At 41.1% G+C, this 18,286-nt stretch overlaps 1 protein-coding gene across 1 annotated transcript in view; it reads right to left on the bottom strand.

The window, feature by feature from the left end:
• The window catches only part of STAT4 (signal transducer and activator of transcription 4), a 116,697-nt gene extending 98,734 nt beyond the window's left edge, over positions 1 to 17,963 (bottom strand). The window contains exons 1-2 of the mRNA XM_073881079.1: positions 17,849 to 17,963; positions 10,104 to 10,195 (exon numbers count right to left, since the gene is read on the bottom strand). The gene's annotated coding sequence lies outside the window, so the exon portion shown is untranslated. The remainder of the gene's footprint in view (positions 1 to 10,103; positions 10,196 to 17,848) is intronic.
• Positions 17,964 to 18,286: the final 323 nt, after the last annotated feature.

Here is an 18,286-nt window from a genome sequence, read left to right as displayed (position 1 = left end):
ATAAGGATTACCACCCCAGCTTTCTTTTGATGTCCATCAAAAGTTTTGGTTTTCCACCCCCTCGCTTTAAATGGTTTGGTTTTCCACCCCCTCGCTTTAAATCTGGAGGTGTCTGTGCATCTAAATGAGTCTCTTGCAGACAGCATATCAATGGGTCTTTTTTTTTTTTTTAATCCAATCTGATACCCTGTGTCTTTTGATTGGAGCATTTAGCCCATTTACATTCAGGGTAACTATTGAAAGATATTAATTTAGTGCCATTGTATTGCCTGTAAGGTAACTATTACTGTATATTGTCTCTGTTCCTTTCTGGTCTGTTACTTTTAGGCTGTCTCTTTGCTTAGAGGACCCCTTTCAATATTTCTTGTAGGGCTGGTTTGGTGTTCACAGATTCTTTTAGTTTTTGTTTGTCCTGGAAGCTTTTTATCTCTCCTTCTATTTTCAATGACAGCCTAGCTGGATATAGTATTCTTGGCTGCATATTTTTCTCCTTTAGTGCTCTGAGTATATCATGCCAGTCCTTTCTGTCCTGCCAGGTCTCTGTGGATAGGTCTGTTGCCAATCTAATATTTCTACCATTGTAGGTTACAGACCTCTTTTCCTGAGCTGCTTTCAGGATTTTCTCTTTGTCTCTGAGACTCATAAGTTTTACTATTAGATGTCGGGGTGTTGACCTATTTTTATTGATTTTGGGGGGGTTCTCTGCCTCCTGGGTTTTGATGCCTGTTTCCTTCCCCAAATTAGGGAAGTTCTCTGTTATAATTTGCTCCAATATACCTTCTGCCCCCCCTTTCTTCTTCTCCTGGGATCTCAATTATTTTAATGTTGTTTTGCTTTATGGTATCACTTCTCTCTCGAATTCTCCTCTCATGATCCAGTAGTTGTTTATCTCTCTTTTTCTCAGCTTCCTTATTCTCCATCATTTGGTCTTCTATATCACCAATTCTCTCTTCTGTCTCATTTATCTTGCAGTTAGAGCCTCCATTTTTTATTGCACCTCATTAATAGCCTTTTTGATTTCAACTTGGTTAGATTTTAGTTCTTTTATTTCTCCAGAATGGGATTCTCTAGTATCTTCTATACTTTTTTCAAGCCCAGCTAGTATCTTTATAATCATCATTCTGAACTCTATTTCCAACATCTTACTAATGTCTGTATTGATTAGTCCCTTGCAGTCGGTACTGCCTCTTGTTCTTTTTTTTTGAGGTGAGTTTTTCCATCTTGTCATTTTGTCCAGAGGAGAATAGAGGAATGAGTGAACAAAATGCTAAAAAAATGCTAAAAGGGCAACAACAACCCCAGAAAAACAACACTAAACAAATCAGAAGAGACCTGAAATGGGGGGAAAAGAAAGGGGAAAAAAAAGAAAATGAAGAAAAGAATATGATCAGGCTGGTAAATATATCAGAGCCACACACTAGGTTTTGGGTGTATTTTGGTCTGTTAGAAGAAATTGCCACCCAAAATTTTACAGAATGAAAAACTTATGTATATACACACAAAAATAAGTGTAAATACAATGAAGGGATGGAATATGACTGTAAAGATGAAAAATAAAAAAGATTTTAAAAAAGGAATTGATAAGATGTTGGCTGAAAAAGGGAAGAAGAAAAATCGACTAAAAAAATAAAGAAAAAAATACAGAAAATTTTAAAAAATTAACTTTGAAAGACTAAAGAATCATGGGGGAAAAGCCATGAATTCTATGTGCAGTATTCTCCTAGCATGGAGTTCTGCCGTTCTCATTGATTGGTAAACTTGGTCTTGGCTGGCTGTTCTTGCTGATCTTCTGGGGGATGGGGCTGTTGCCGTGGTTCCTAAATGTCTTTGCCGGAGGCGGAATTGCCCCACCCTTGTCGGTCTGGGCTAAGTAATCTGCTCGGGTTTGCTCTCGGGAGCTTTTGTTCCCTGCAAGCTCTCGGTACAGCTTTGGAGGATGAGAGTGAAAATGGCGGCCTCCCAATCTCTACCCCAGAAGAGCTGAGAACTCGGGGCCCTGCTCCTCAGTGCGCCCCCAGAGAAAAGCAGTCAGTCACTCCCGTCTCCATGGTCTCCGGCCGCACTCTGTGCTCACCTGGCCTGTGACCAAGTGTTTCTATCTCTGGCACCCAACCCCGTGTGGAGTCTCCAAACCCAGCAGATCCCTGTGGTGCGCTCCCGCGCCACTCCTCCCAGGGGAGAAAGGGGTCTCTCCCCGGATTTGCCGCTTGTTGGGTCCCTGCTGGAGGAGCAGTGGCCCAACTGTGCCACGGATCATGGTTTATGGCAACCCCGAGCTGAGAGCCCGCGCCTCGGCTCCATCTCTGCAGCCGGCTTCCCTTCTCTGATACCTGGGAGCTCTGCCACACTCAGGCACCCCCGGTCTTTCTGTGACCCTGAGGGTCCTGAGACCACACTGTCCCATGAGGGTACCACCCCCCACTTAGCCACTGGAGTGACGTCCCTCAGCGGAGCGGACTTCTACAAATTCCGATTTTGTGCTCCACGGCTCTATCATTTGCCAGAAGCGGCCACCGGAGGCCCCCTCCCCCGCCGTCTATCCTCCCGAATATCACCTCGGATTCACTTCTCCGCACGTCCTACCTTCCAGAAAGTGGTCGCTTTTCTGTTCAGAGAGTTGCTGCTACTCTCCTCTTCGATCTCCTGTTGAGTTCGTAGGTGTTCAGAATGGTTTGATCCCCATCCAGCTGAATTCCTGGGACCAGACGAAATTTAGGTCTCCTACTCCTCCGCCATCTTGCTCCTCAAGAATCGGAAGTTCACCTCTATTCCTTGTTTTTTGTTTGTTTGTGGGGTTTTTTTTTTTTTGAGAATTTTTATCATGAACAAGTATGGAAATATAGGTTTTTTTTTCTTACATCTGTTGATAGGACCATATGTCTTTTCTTGTTTAGTCCGGTAATATGATGAATTACATTCATTTTCAAATGTTAAACTAGTCTTAGATTCCTTGGTATAAACCCCATTTTGTTGTGATGTATATTCCTTTGTATATATTGCCAGATTTAATTTGCTATTATTTTAAAAGGATTTTTAGCTCTATTTTTATGAGAGATATTGGTCTGTAGCTTTCTTTTTCCTGTAATGTCTGTTTTGTTTTGTTATTAGTCTCAGAATATGTTGAGAAGTATTTCTTCCTCTTCAGTTTTCTAGAAGAGATTTTGTAGAATTGGTATTATTTCTCCCTTAAATTTTAAAGAATTCACCAATAAAACTATCTCTGCCTGGAATTTTCTTAGTGGGAAATTTTTACCTTAGAAATTCAATTTCTTTTTTTGTTATTGAGGTATAGTTGACATATAACATTATATTAGTTTCACTTGTACAACATAATGATTTGATATTTGTATATATTGCTAAAATGATCCTCACAATAAGTCTAATTAACATCCATCCCCATGCATAGTTACAATTTTTTTTTCTTGCAATGAGGACTATTAGGATCCACTCTTTTTCTTTATTAGAGAGAAAATTATTCTGATTACCTATTTCCCCTTGAGTGAGCTTGATAGTTTGTATCATTCAAAGAATTTATCCACTTCATCTAGGTAGTTATATTTATAGACATAAAGTTGTTAATAATATTCTCTTTTCATTCTTTTAATTTTAATCTATAGTAATGTCACTCTTCTCAGTCCTGATACTGGTAATTTGTGGCTTTCTTTTTTCCAGGACAATCTGACTAGAAGTTTATCAATTTTATTGATCTTCTGAAAGAACAAGCTTTTGGTTTCGTTGATTTTCTCTATTGTTTTTCTGCTTTCTATGTCATTGATTTCTGCTCTTGCATTTATTATTTCTTTCTACTAACTTTGGTTTCAATTTGCTTTTCTTTCTCATGTGTCTTAAGATAGAAGCTTAGGTCATTGATTTTTCTAATATAAGCATGTATATATTTCCTCTTTAGCATAGCTTTAACTGTATCTCACAAATTTTGATATATTAGAGTTTAATTTTCATTCATTTTCTTCAAAATCTTTTCTGATTTCCCTTGTGATTCCTTCTATGATGTTTGGGTTTGGTTTGGTTTTAGAAGTGTGTCACTTAGTGTTCAAATATTTGGAGATTTTTCTAGATATCTTTTTATTATTTATTTTAACTTAATTCCCTTGTGATTGGAAAATATATTTTTTAGTATGTGGATTACTTTAAATTTGAGTCTTGTTTTATGGCACAGGATATGGCCTATCTTGGTCAATGTTTAGGGTGCACCTAAAAGAATGTGTTCTCTTTGGTTGTTGAGTGGAGTGTTCTGTCAATAGTAATTAGGTAAAGTTGGTTGATAGTGTTATTCATGTTTTTTCACTCCAGAGTTTTAGCTTATTTATTCAATTATTATTATTAGGAGGAGTGTTGAAATCTTCAGCTATAATTCTGAATTTTTCTCCACTTGCATCATTTTTTGTTTCATGTATTTTGAGGCTTTGTGTTTAGGTGCATAAACATTTAGGATTCTTTTGTCCAATTGATGATTTTTCCCAGTGTGATTATGAAATGACCCTTTTTAACTGTGATAATATTTTTTGCTCTGAAGTCAACTTTGTTTTATTTTTATATATCCACTTCAGCTTTCTTTGATTCATGTTAGAATGGTATAACATTTTCCCAATATTTTACTTTTAACTTTATTTATTTTATATTTGACGTGGGTTTCCCATAGGTAGCATATAATTGGGTCTTACTTTTTTACCCAATTTGATGATTTCTGCCTTCCTTGTGTGTAATAATCTTCCTCCACTCTGATTGTTGAAAATATGTACTATACTTAGCTCTGCATGAGCTCTAGACGTTGTTCTACCCACTCCTTTCTAGTGGTTTTATCCCCCTAACTCTGGGTTGTCCCCTCACACACATATGCACTAATCAATACTGAGCAGAAGAATTGAGGGGAGTGTTCCTCCGTCTCTTCTCTGGTGCTCTGCCCTGTGCCCTGTCTGCCCTTTTAGCCAATGTGCCCCCCCCCCAAACTCTCAACTCTGTCTTTTCATCTTGGGAGACTGCCAGGCTCTGCTTGAGTTCTCCCTTTCTGTGCTGCAGTGTGGAAACTTTCCCCAGAAAGTAAGATGGAGCAGAAAGATGGCCTCATTTCTTCACTTCTCTCAGAAATCATTCTCTGACACTGCCTCTGTTTGCCAATGCCTGAAAACCATTGTTTCATATATTTTTCTGTTTTTTTTTTCTTTTTTTCTTTTTTAAGTTGTTTAAGGTAGGAGGGTAAATCCACCCCTGGAAGGGCCACCAGTTTTTGTGGAACAAAACAAGACTCTCAGTTAAATCTGAATGTCAAATCAACAGCAAGTACTTGTTAGTGTATGGATGGCCCATACTTAGAGCATAAGTATGTCTGAAATTCAAATTTAATGGGGCTTCTTGGATTGTATCTGGCAACTCTAATGCCTGTTAAATCCATCATGTTCAAAGCAGAAGTCCCCAGACACTTGTTTAAGTGCTAGAGCTATATATTTGTTTGGAAATCCACTCAATTCAGTATGAAATATTTACTGAGCTCCTACAGTGTGCTGATCACAATGAGAATGATTTAGGGAGGAAGCTTCTTGAGGATATATCAAATTGGCAGAGAAGACAAAATAAACATATGAAACTATAAGTGTTCAGTTGACCTACAATACTAAGCATAAATGTCACAGGAATTCAGAAGAGTTAAAGGCCAAAATGAATTGAAGAAGTCAGAAAATACAGGCGATATGGTTCACAGAGAGAGTGAAGGGTGATTCAGTAAGGCAAAGGGCAAGGATGTTCTACCTGCCTAACAAAGCTAAGAAACTGATGCAGAACTAAGCCTGGATCCTCCCAGGCAGGGAGGAAAATAACCTGAACAAAAGAAAAGATGCCTTGGGCGAGTCATGATAGACGAGGTTATTTGGTACCAGGACATCTGGGAACAGTTGTTCAGTTTGTTCACTGCACAGAAAGGTACCTGGTTGGGAGGATGAGTGAGGACTGAAGTTTAAACTTCTTCAGTTCCCAGGACATGAGCCTCTGTGCAGGGCCTCATCCAATTGGAGGAAGTGATGTTTTCATCTAATTTTAACTTGCTTTGTGGGACATTTGAGGACATTGAGGTCCCTGGGTGGGAGCTTCAGTATCTCCCTTCTGAGTAGTCACAGTATAATTACTTCTATATCTCTGACTCAGATTCCTTAGTGTTGGAGTCACTATAGGGAAAAGCTGGGGGGAGATGTTAGAAGGTGCAACATCTGTGAACCACAAACATTGCTCTACTGGGCAGCTGTGGCAAAAAAGACTGGGGAGGGACAGAATGAAATTTAATTTTATGGTTTGAAGGCGCAAAGTAGGTGAGCAAGATGGAGCTGATAGGGCTTTGGATAGAACCCCTCTGAAGTTCAACATCACAGCAAGTCATCTCTTTGTTAGCAGACGCCCTCCGATGAAGGATGGCCCTAAGCCAGCGCTGGGAACTCAGAGGCCTCTTGGAACAGGCAGATAAGGGGCTTGTGGAGAACTTTGCTAACAGGCACCTGAAAATCTTTATTTCTCTGGAAAATTAGGAGAAGCTGCAAATCAAGATTTTTAAGGAAAAACTGAATCTCAATTGTTGGCATAGTTTAAAAAATTTAACCCGCACCCCCACATACATCCCACAAAACACAGTGTCAACTTACACTGTTCTAAGCAAATAATGCACATCTGTAAATGTGACAACTCCTCTCCTGCCTTCTCATTCTAAAGCACTATTTCCTAGACCTAACCCTGGTACACGCTAGCTACATTATCTCTCGGGGTCCCCCAAAAAAGGAGAGAAAGAGAAGGGAGAGACAGAGGAGAATCAAGGCAAACATCATTCTATAAAGCAAGAGAGGATGAAGGCGAGTATTCTGGAAGATGTGAACAAGAACAGCTACTTTCTCTCCTCTTCTCATTCGTTAGTTTGATCTTCTTAAAAGAATGAGGCAACTAGATGCAGACTTAATTGGTTGGAACTTCAGCTTCATGTTTAGTTTTATCACCAACATTTCATACTAGTATCCTTATCTGGAAACTGGGAGGGCTGTTATGACTCATCTTTACAGAAAAAGCCTCTAGCAGAACTTCCCCAGCTTGGAATTCCTTGCTACAAGAAAAAAACAAAAACAAAACCCAAAGCAAATAACCACTGGTAACAAACAATTTGTGAAAAAACTGTCATGAGGAGGGTAAATCCTTCTTTCTTACATATATAGAAATTATTGAGGACTGTGCGGCCCAAAAACCATCTAAAGTAAACTAAACTAAATTAGATGCCTCCACAGACCCGAGGAAGGCAAACCTATGTATGTAGTTCCACTGAGTGAAAAAAAGGAACTAAATCTTAAAAATGAAGGGTTGTCATCTTCTTTCTCTTAAGAATTGTTTGCCTTCTCAAGTCGTTGTTAATGAGGAGCAAGAAATGTGTGTCTTTCCTGTTGGGTTACTGCCTGCCTTGATCTTTCTGTGTGGACTACCAAGTTCCTGCTTAGTTTTATGTTCGATTAGGCCAAAGGGGGAAAGTTTAACACACAAGAAACAGCACAGTTTTTAATGGAAAAGTGCTATTTTAAGGACAGCCGGTCCTATTACATACATCTTTCTCTGTTGGTCAAGTTGCAAAGATTTTCTTTTCCTTCGTTTGGAGGCTAGAACATTAACCAAACACCAGAGGGCACTCTTCTCACAGGGAAGCCAACTCACAGGGAGACTAAAAATGGAGGCTTCTGAGCTCCTTTCGCATTTAAACCAGAGGAGTGTTATTCTCTAAGCTTATGTCATTTGGGATTGTATAATGGTCTTGTTCCTGAGCTATCACAGGGTTTACAGAATTAATAAACTAGACCCTTTTATCTACGGAAGATGTTACTGAATAAGGACAACATGTGTCCATGGAGCTAGTTGTGGCTCTGGATCAGAAAGGGCTCTGGCCAAAGTATTAGATAGTACTTCACACCAGGATGGATGTAGGGGGAAGGAGAGGGGAATGTGAACAATAATACTAAAGTCAAAAGATTACAGGGATTTATTCTGGGCTTTGCTTAACCTGAATACCTGAATACTGACATTGTTAGATTCATATCTAGGTGAAATCTGAGCCAGGAATTTGGTCATTTGAGATAAAACCTTTCTTTGCACTTTATTTATTTAGGTTTGTCAACTTTGCACACAGTGGTAATGCCAAGATATCCAGCATCTCTTGCTCTCTACAACATTCGCCATATCACCCGCCAAAATGTGTCATCTAAGTAAAGATGGTGTACTCCGTATGCAAATGCACCTTCAAGACAAGTCCTCTGGTGATCCCTTCCAAATAAGCTGCCACTTTTAAGTTCTCTCTTTTGGGAAATTCTGGAGCCATTACTGCTTATTGGTTGGCTGGCTGGCTGGTTTTTCCAGAGAAGTTTCTCGAAAAATCCAACTCATTTCTTACATAAAGGCAAGGCCTCTGCATTCCCTTCCTTATCCGCAACAATGGGTAGAAAAATTCACAAGGAAATTAGAAGAGAAATAGTAATCTTTAACCCGTGCTGTTATGATGTAAATGATTAATAACCATTTATTACACAAAATAGCATTCATTCTCATAAATACGGAGATCCACGGTAATATACCGAAGAGCTGTCTATTCAAACTCCCTTTTCAATGGCATTCAGCCTGCAGATGCAGGGAGGAGAGTTTGTCGTGTGTGGCCGTATCAAACGGAACACGAAACTCTGACATGATTGCACGGTGGTGATGTGTACCGTAAGTGTCTTGTCCTCTTGCCCACGCTCTGCAATACTGCCCCATTGTAAACCAGATGTCTGGCTTACCTGGGCTTTCCTCAAAAATGTTTAAAGTAAAATAAAGCTGACATCATAGCAGCAGGCTATATTCCCTGTATATTCCTAACTTCCTGTGCCATTCCCAGAGAAAGCCACTGAATATTGCTTAATAATGATAACAATGGATTTCATACAGAGGTTGGCAAAGGGAGAAAAAAAAACAATGAGATCATCCAGTCACCTCATGTTTCCAGCAAAGGGCAGAATCCCCGGATAGGGAATCTAACACTCTATTTAAGGCAAATGGCCAAGTAGTAAGAACTACACTGACTTCGTTGTCTCCTCTAGCAATACTGACCGAGCACCGAACGTGTTTTAGTTGGCTGCACTCATGCCCTATTTAATTCCCTTCAGTGGGAGCTTCCAATACAGTGCTGCTCTTCTCTTTGGAGATACCCAATAGAGTAAATGTTGTCTGGTGGAAGATAATTAACTCTTGTAAATTATGCCTGCCCCAAACTCAAGGTCAGGTTACTACCGAGAACACCTTGACAAGACAAGGCCAACACAGAGAAAAGTCCTAGAGAGTCCTCCTGTCTGGAGGGTTTGTCACCTTTGCTGTGTAGTGCATTGTGTAAACTCTGGCTCAGAAAGGGCTATTGTTCAGCCTTGCTTATTCACCTGACTGACTTTATTCAATAGCACAGCTGAAATGCTTGGTTTCTCACCCTGAGGCTTAGTCTTTATACAACCTAGAGAGTCTACCTTGTTCCTGGGTATAATTTTAAGTTCAAATACATAGCTAATTCAAATTCTCAAAGTGGACTTTATAATATTCGGGGATGGCAGACTAGAATTATCCAGACTGGCTGCTAGATTCCCACTTCACTTTGGGCTTTGTTGTGAAGAACATAGAAGTCTCCATCCGGCAGTGTTTTATTCCTCATAGCGACCTAGGCTCTTGGACCCATGGTGGGGGGTCTGACTCTCTCTGGAATGCTGAGTGGTAAGGACCATGGAAACCTGAAATTTTCAGTGGCCTCTTTTATCTACGGAAGATGTTACTGAATAAGGACAACGTGTGTCCATGGATCTATTTGTATCCAAAGCCCTGGACCCTTGGACACCCCACTTAACCTAGGGAACTAGTCCCTTTTTTTCTCCCTTTAAGCAACTTGCAGATGAATTTCTATCAGAAGCAACCAGTTATTGCCTGACTGATAGAGTATCAATATAGTACCACACTATGGAGAAGAAATAAGGACAGAGGGCCCCCGAAAGAGAACCAGAAACCGACAGTAGATTGTTTATAAAGAAGCTGTATTCAAAGCTACAAGGAGTATGACTTACTTCACAGTGAACTTGCTGAATTGGTTGAAGGTTTGCAGGGTTACATCTGTTATTCTTTAACATTCGTGGCAGACTGAGGAAGTGCCAGCACACTGGGAAAAGAGCCAACATAAAATGGTTGTATAATAAAAGGGAAGAAGGTTTCGTTCTGAAAATTAAAGACCTGTAAGCTCAACTTGTATAGCAAGGGGAAAAATTGCCACAGTGAATAATGTGACTAGAACGAGGTATTGACTTTACATGAGCTACATTTTCCCCCAGACCAGTCTAATATTTGAATCTATTGACAAACGATGGGCGAGCTATTGCTGAGTATCAGAGCTGGGGCTGGTGCTGCAGATCAAACAGCCAAAAGTCAGAGGACCCAGGACAAGACTGTGCTCTCAAATGTAGAGTAATGAAGGTAGAGACCAGAACTGGGGCCACGCTTGTGCCAGGGGTCTAAAACCAAGGGCATTAAGACAGTCGAAGATGCTATGCTGGTTTCTCTCCTTAAAAAGTTGAATTTTCAAGCATGGGCCTGTGAAGATTGTTTAGTTCCATTAAGACAAAGGGCTCTCACTAGATGACTGCTTTGCATGTTATTATTTACTCATTCATCACTCACTCATTCACTCACTCACCAATCACTTCTTAAATGCCTCCTTTTTGCAAGGCATCTTAATATGTGTAAAGAAAATAAAAATGATGAACAGTTGGTGAAGGTTTCCCCCCCAGCGAGAACAGCTGCATCAGGGAGCATTTTGATTATGATCTCATCAGTACTGACTATTCTACTTTAAAAATTATCAAAAGAATAACAGTTAGGATGTAACTAAGTCTTGATTACTTTCTCCATTGCTTGGAAGATCTGATACAAGCTAGGACAAAAATTCAAAGAAAAATTAATGTCTTAAACAGCTCTTTTAATCACAACTTGGCTCATTTTTTACCTATTTTTTTTTTAACTTACAGTTGAAAGTATCATTCCAGCCTCGTCTGTAGATCCCAGATTTCTGACTTTTTAAAATGTCTTGCTTTATACAGTTTCAATATGTTGCTAACCAGTGCCCTGCTTCTACCAACCAAAAGTGCTGTCTTTTACCCACAATTTTGTTTTTTTCACAGTCAGGAGCAAAATAAACATGAAACAAAACATACGGAGAAAAGATTATTTCAGACTTTTCACTGTTCATTTCTATTTTTACTTTTCTTATAAATCAGCAAACTGTTATTCTTGCAACCCTATTTCTATATCTTTCTCACTTTCTGTGGCTTTTAGTTATTGTCTATGTTCTCTTACATAACAACTCATTAAAAAATTTATTTACAGATCTCTGACAAGCTTAAGTGAACTCTCACTTTTCATTATGAACTTGATGTAAAACATTTTAAGCAGTTACTAAATAATATCCTTATAACCGTAGGCAGGTGTCCATAAGATAAATCATTGGGTGGTTTATTTATACCTCTGTTAATTCAGTAAATCGCTGAGAACCCACAGTAAATGAGCTGTAATAAGTTAAAACCAGGTGAGATGTCGTCTTGTGCAAGACACCTCCCTGCCATCAAATTTGTTCCCAATTGCTGAAGAGACAAATGTTAATACTGAACAAAAATACCTCCATACAGGTAATTTGTGGTTCATATCAGGTAGTTTGAACAAACCAGGGAAGACTGGTGGAGAAGATGGACTCTAATTGGTGGGGTTGGGATTTGTGGATAAGGGCCAGGAAAATACATTATAAGTGAAGAGAAAGGTGTGAGTACAAGCCATATAGACAGAAAAACACTATGTTCAGGCAGGTAACTCGAGGTGTATTGGCAGGAGCCAAACTTCAGATCGGCAAATAGAAGTGGATAAAGCCAGTGAACAGTGAGTGTTGGGGTGTTCTGAATGTCAAGCTCATGAGTTTGGAGTGTTTTGATGGCCCGACTGTCTTCCTCTAACTTCATTCTCAGCCACTCCACCCATCCTCAAAACTTCCGCCTGAATCTCCTAAAAGATAACGCTAACATATAGCTCCGCTGTTGAAGATTTCTCGGTGCATTTTAAAGGGTGTGAGTTGCTTGGCCTGCTCAAGAATGGGTGTCTATGAGACTCTTCACAACTGAACACCAAAATGAAATTTCCCTCTGGCTGAGCTTGGCCTGGTAGGGTCCCCAGTGGCCCTGTCTGGGCTTGTAGGGAGCTGGGTAAATAAGATCCCTCTTTAGCCCAAGCAATAGTCTCGGACAGGGATGGAGAAATGCCTGGCAACACATCACGTCATGGCAAAGAGGCCGAGAGAGCTCTCTGGGGACGAACTGAATTCCTGGGACACTTATGCCATGAAACTTGATGTTATAGCCTCACGGAACTCAAATGGACCTTTGCTTAACTGGATCAAATTCACATTGTAAATGCATTTAATTTCAGCAAAGCATCTGTTATATTATATTTGTGTTTTTAATTTGAATTTTATAGATTATATTTTCATTTAAATTTAATTTTAAAAATTTGTGTTGTACCTAGTGGGAAGTAGGGATGGGTATATATCCTAAGGAATTTTTACCTAGTTTTATATGTATATACTGAAGTAACACTATGATAAAAGTAATTTTAGTAAGCAGTGCATTTCACATAATTATTTTACTTTAAGATTTTATTTATTTATTTGAGAGAGAGAGAGCGAGCTTGAGCATGAGCAGGGTGAGGGGCAGAGAGGGAGGGAGAGGGAGAGAATCTCAAGCAGACTCTGTGCTAAGTACGAAACCCAACTGGAGGCTCGATCTCATGACCCTGAGATCATGACCTGAGCCGAAGCCAAGAGTTGGATGCTTAACCAACTGAGCCACCCAGGCACCCCATAATTATTTTATTTTAAAAAGAGTTGTGCATATTATCCAAATAGGGAAAATAGCATAATCTCATTTAGTCTTAAAATAATCTCTGCAAGATAGTTATTACTATCCCCATATTACAGATGAGGAGACTGATGGTCAGAGGGTTCAAGTAACTTATACAAAGTCAAACAGCAGTTAAGGGGCAAAGTTGTGAATTTAACCCAGTCCTGTTTGATGCCAATTCCTGGGCACATACAGATTCAAAAGCCATCTTCAGAGACATGAGAATAGAATCTGTGAATGAGGGTTCTAAGAAACAGAAGCAGAGAAGTATAAGGACTTAGACTCATCCACAATACCTACTTCCAGGCTGCATCAGTGCAAAAGGAAACTACGGACTGTGGTCTTACTGAAGCAAGGAATTCGAGCTGATGACTTCAAGTCTTCTCTTACCCCCTGAAGTCTATGATTGCTTAACAGATTTTTACTGCTTCCCCAACATTTCAGTTTCAAGAGCCAAGTTGACACAGTGGGGAATTCTTTCACATTTTGAAGGAACTCTCTTTTATAGAGATAGGTGCCTATTTCCCTAACACACCAAAAGCAAACTTCAAATACCATCCCCACTGCACTCTTTTCTGTCCATGCCTCTTTCAAAAACAAATAATAGCAGCATCCAAAATCCAACAAAATTGGCTCTAGGCTGCTTGGCATTTAAGCCAGATCTGCTCTAGGTTTCCCAAGCCAAAGTGGGAGACCCAGTTAGCAGAGTTACAAGCCCTTCACGGTGCTAAAGAACAATGGAGCAGAGAGCTTCAAAATTAAAACCATGCATTTGGTAGTAAACGGCTCCAACTTTGGTGCTTGATTACAAACTAGACATTCTATTTCTGACGTGATTTGAGCAAACACAGGAAACCTCATAGGCGTGGATGGAGAGATGTCTCCCCTCGCAGGATGAAAAAGAGCAGCATCTGACCGTGTTAGGATCGTTGTGATTCTGGACACCATCAAAAGCCATGGCTTTGAGGGGGGTCTCATTGTTATAGCCTCACAGGGAGCTCTTTTCTTTCCCAGGAATCCCAGAGGGAGAGGCTGTGTAGAATTTTCCGGAAAGTAATGAATGTCAGCACATTCCCAGCTAGACCATGTGTTCCATTCTTATCAAATGAAACTGACCTCTCTGTCCCAGCATGTTCTCCTTGTTCATCACTGTGATTAATTTCAAGTTCACGGTGATGCAGGTTTCTAGATGAATTGCGCAGTCCACTCCAGATGGCAAATACGTACCTCTGGAATCTCCTCACCCTTTATGGAAAGGCCATGAGCTAGCTTACAAGAATGAGGATTTTAAAAATAGTTGGCTTACACTCAGATCTGCACCCTACAAAATGCTCTGCCCAGACTAGCCTTTCTCGTTTCAGCTGGCAGAGATCTGCCCCTACTCCTTTTCCATCGAATGCCAAGTGACTCAAATGGGAGTCACGAGCAAAATGAAAACATTTAGCACATAATTCAAAATATTCAAGTATTTTTTTCAGCCAATGGAAGAACTAGGATTCATGAGAGTCCTTGAAGTGACATTCAATAAGCCCCAGAATCATGCTTATCCACTAGAAACTTCCAAGTTAATCACCCTGATGCATGCCACTGAGCTTCCGGCAGTGAGCAAAAACCTTGTTTCATCTGTCATCACTGTCAAAGCGGACAAAATATGCGAAGTAAATTTTATGTAATTATGCAAATTTTGCTGGTCAGAAATCACTCTTTGTATGTGCATTTCTGCATCAATAGGATTGTTTTCAACATTGAATGTACTCAGATTTCCTACCCCTCCCCCTCCCAGAAGCTTTATTGGAGGCTATAAGTGGCTCAGGTCATGGAGAATGAGTTCATTCACATTTCTGTCTTCTCCCTTTTCAAAATTAAGCTGTCATATTTCCTTTAGGCATTTTCTTTGGATTCCAAGTAAAAAAGAGGGAAATTGTTCTTATATGCATGTAGGCAGTCCAAATACCTATATGGACAAATGGCTGCTTCACCCCATCTTCTCTTCTTTGCATCCCGGAACTATCACCTCCAGAGAAACCTCTGCTGAGGTTTCCATGGAGCTTTGGGGGAAACTTGATGGGAGCTTCCAGAGGCTCTGTGGATGTAAACGTGGATGGAGATAAGACACTGACAATCCAGGAGCAGAGTCCAGGGATGCAGAGTGCTACACAAGGCTGGTTCTGTAACTCTTGTTCTCTCATTACCTGCAATTCCTCAAATTCAGTCACTGACAACACATTTACAGAGTGCCTCCCGTGCCCTGGGAAGTCAGAGATCAGTGGAAAAGAGTCCTTCTCGGGGCGCCTTGGTTAGGTATCTGCCTTCGGCTCAGGTCATGATCCCAGGGTCCTGGGATGGAGTCCTGTGACCAGCTCCCTGCTCAGTGGGGAACCTGCTTCTCCCTCTGCCTCCCCCCGCCCCACTCATGTTCTCACTCACTCTGCTCTCTCTCTCTCTCTCTCTCAAATAAATAAATAAATAATCTTAAAAAAAAAAAAAAGAAAAGAGTCCTTCTCTTTAAAGAGCTCACGGTGTAATGGGGAAGGTAGGAGCTTTGTAATAAGCTCACAGTTTCTGAAGGAGGTGAGAAGGCATCGCCGAGATGATTTTTGAGCTATGTTTTGAAGATCAAGTGGATGATTGCTACAAATAAAGGAGGGAACTGCGTTTACAAAGGCAAGGGCCTGATTTGCTTGGAAGGGGTGTAAGATTTGTGGGAGGGTGGACCTTGTAGACACAGTAAGGCAGGTTGGCCGAATCGGGGACGGCTTGTGGTTTCAGATAGAGAGGAGGAGGTGGTGTGATTAGCGACGGTGCTGGGGATAGACCTGGGCTGGCGGGTTTGAGAGGCCAGATGGAGGGCTTTGCTGAACTCTCAGCAAGTGCTGATGAAAACTGGGACTAAGGCAGTGGCCACAGGATTATTGGGGAAAAGCCATTTCAGAGACTGTTTTTGAGGTGGAATTGACTGGATGTCAATGCTGAGTGAGAAGTCCACAGAGGTTTCTAGTTTGGGGGAGTAGGCTGATGACAGCTGTGCTGAAGGAGGGTTCTCTCTTGCTCGGGCTCTCTGTATCTCTGCCTGTTGGTCTCTCTCAGTCTCTCCCTTTCTCCACCTCTGCCCCATCTCTCTGCCTAGCCCTGTTGTTCTCTGTGACTCTCCATCTCTGTCTTTGTCTCTTGTCTCTTGTGGTGCCGGCTTCTCTCTACCCATCAGCTCTGTTCTCCTCTCTAATGACCAACTTCTTCACCATCCACATGGACTCTGCTCCCCAGTACCTTCAGATGACAAGGGCCTTTGCCATTCCATAACCTTGTTCAATCCCACAAAATTCTGTCACTTTCCATTGCACTCCTTATTGTAAAGTTCGTTCCATTTTTTGTCATTCAAATTTGCGATAGAATCTATTTAGACCAGCTCTTCTTTCTATGCTACTAGCTCAGAGGGCCATTTTTCCTGGATGCCTATCAGAATCACCAGAAGGACCTAAAAAAGACTACCAGTACATGGGGCCACCCTAGACCCACTGAGTCAGAATCTTTGGGAATGAAAGCATAGCATATGCATTTGTTTTAAAGTTTCAGGGGTGATGGTGATGCACAAATAGGACTGTACCCACCACCATAGGTGACAAGTCATAGATTATAATTCATAGCAGAGACCTTGGGTCAGGGGCTCGTAACTATTCCAGTTTTGACTGGGGAGGGGTAGATTGGTGGATTGGAGGGTCACACTGTACAGAGATGGCCATCCAGATGTTGTGAGTAGGAATAGGCTTGTGGAATAGGCTGTGGTCATACAGACACCATCAAGGAAATGTGTTTGCTACAATGGACTTGTGAGGGGTCAAATGTTAAAGCACGCATTTATAGTGCTGCTCATGGGTTCTGTGGTAAGATGCAGAGGAGGGGCCCTTAACCTAGATGAGAGAAGTAAGAGGTGACTTAAGGTCACTCTTAAGCTGAAGCGTGGGGGAGCATTGAATCCTGGGGGAGTCTGCTGAAGAATATGAGACACAAGCAGATGAGAGTCATGCATCTGAAGCACAGACTGGTGTGATAGATTCATACTTTGAGCATCCTTGGCCACCCTTCCCCAACGCATAGCAAAACCTCAGAAAACTCCTTAATTTCTTTATCCTGGAAGTCAGTTAAGGCCCTACCAGGACTTGGAGGGCAGTTCAAGCCAGAATGGGGGGGCACTGTCAGGGGGTGGTGAGAGAGTAGACTGCAGAGGTATGCAAGGGCTCGATCGTGAAGGTTTGAGGTCAGTTTATTAGAACGCTAGTTACCATTTATGAAGCCACTAGATGCTGGGCACTTTATGTGCATTGCCTCCTTTAATCCTCATGACGCCCAGAAGGTCAGTATTATTACACTCATGTTATACCCTTGGAAGCAGAGGCTCGAGTAACTCCAATCTACTCATCACAGTCCCAAAGCTAGAAAAGAGCAGAGCTGGAATGTGAACCTAACCATTCAAATTCTCAACCCTAAAATGTAAAAAAGGCAGGGGGGTGGAGGAATGCTATATTTGGAAATGAGAGAAAAGGACACAAATATTGATGTGGTTTAAGATATTGCATCATAGGATCATTTCATCACTCAAATGGTTTAAAATATTCATAATCATATCTGTATGGGTAAATGTTACAAATATTCTGTATCTCATATTTTTGTTCTTCTCAAACAGCTTAGCAATATAGAGACTATTGTCATTAAACAAAACCAGGTGTGGGCACCCAGAATGTAAAGTAAATAAAAGGGCAGTTGGTCTCAGGGCACTTGGAGGTGGGATCCTCCCGTCTCTCTTCTCAACTATTTTCCCCAAATTCAGGAACTCTATGGCTCACAATAATTTTTAGAATCCTGAACTTTGTTCTACATACCATTCAAGTCCATAGATCCGGGAAGCAATCAAATGTCATATGTGGGTGACAGAGTGTATCTTTGCCAAGGTGGAATGATGTGTCTGCACAGGAGGGCTCTGGCCACCTGGCGGACCCACTCCTGTGTTGTCACTGGGGTTCCTATGACCTAGAGGAGGGCAGGACCAATCACAGGCCTGGTTTAATGTCCACTACCAGGGCAGCCACCTCCTTAGAGAGGTTCTGACTTTTGTCCTCAGAGCCACAGAAACAAACAAGTGAGCTTAAACCTTGTTTCGGATGAGAGACTGTCCTTCATGAAGTCCCCAGTTAGCCACACCAAATGATTAAGACACCCAGAGGCAACGTCCCATTGCTGGTCCTCTTTGCTTGTTTTAGGATTCTTTCCAAGGAGAAAGTGGAAAGCATTATAAAATAATTCACACACGTTCAAATATA

Source organism: Callorhinus ursinus, unplaced genomic scaffold (genome assembly GCF_003265705.2).
Source record: "Callorhinus ursinus isolate GAN/ISIS: 27379988/994484 unplaced genomic scaffold, GSC_fseal_2.0 scaffold2, whole genome shotgun sequence".
NCBI classification, from domain to species: domain Eukaryota; kingdom Metazoa; phylum Chordata; class Mammalia; order Carnivora; family Otariidae; genus Callorhinus; species Callorhinus ursinus.
The sequence above is the reverse complement of the archived record's forward strand: the minus strand, read 5'-3'. Positions and strand labels throughout refer to the sequence as shown.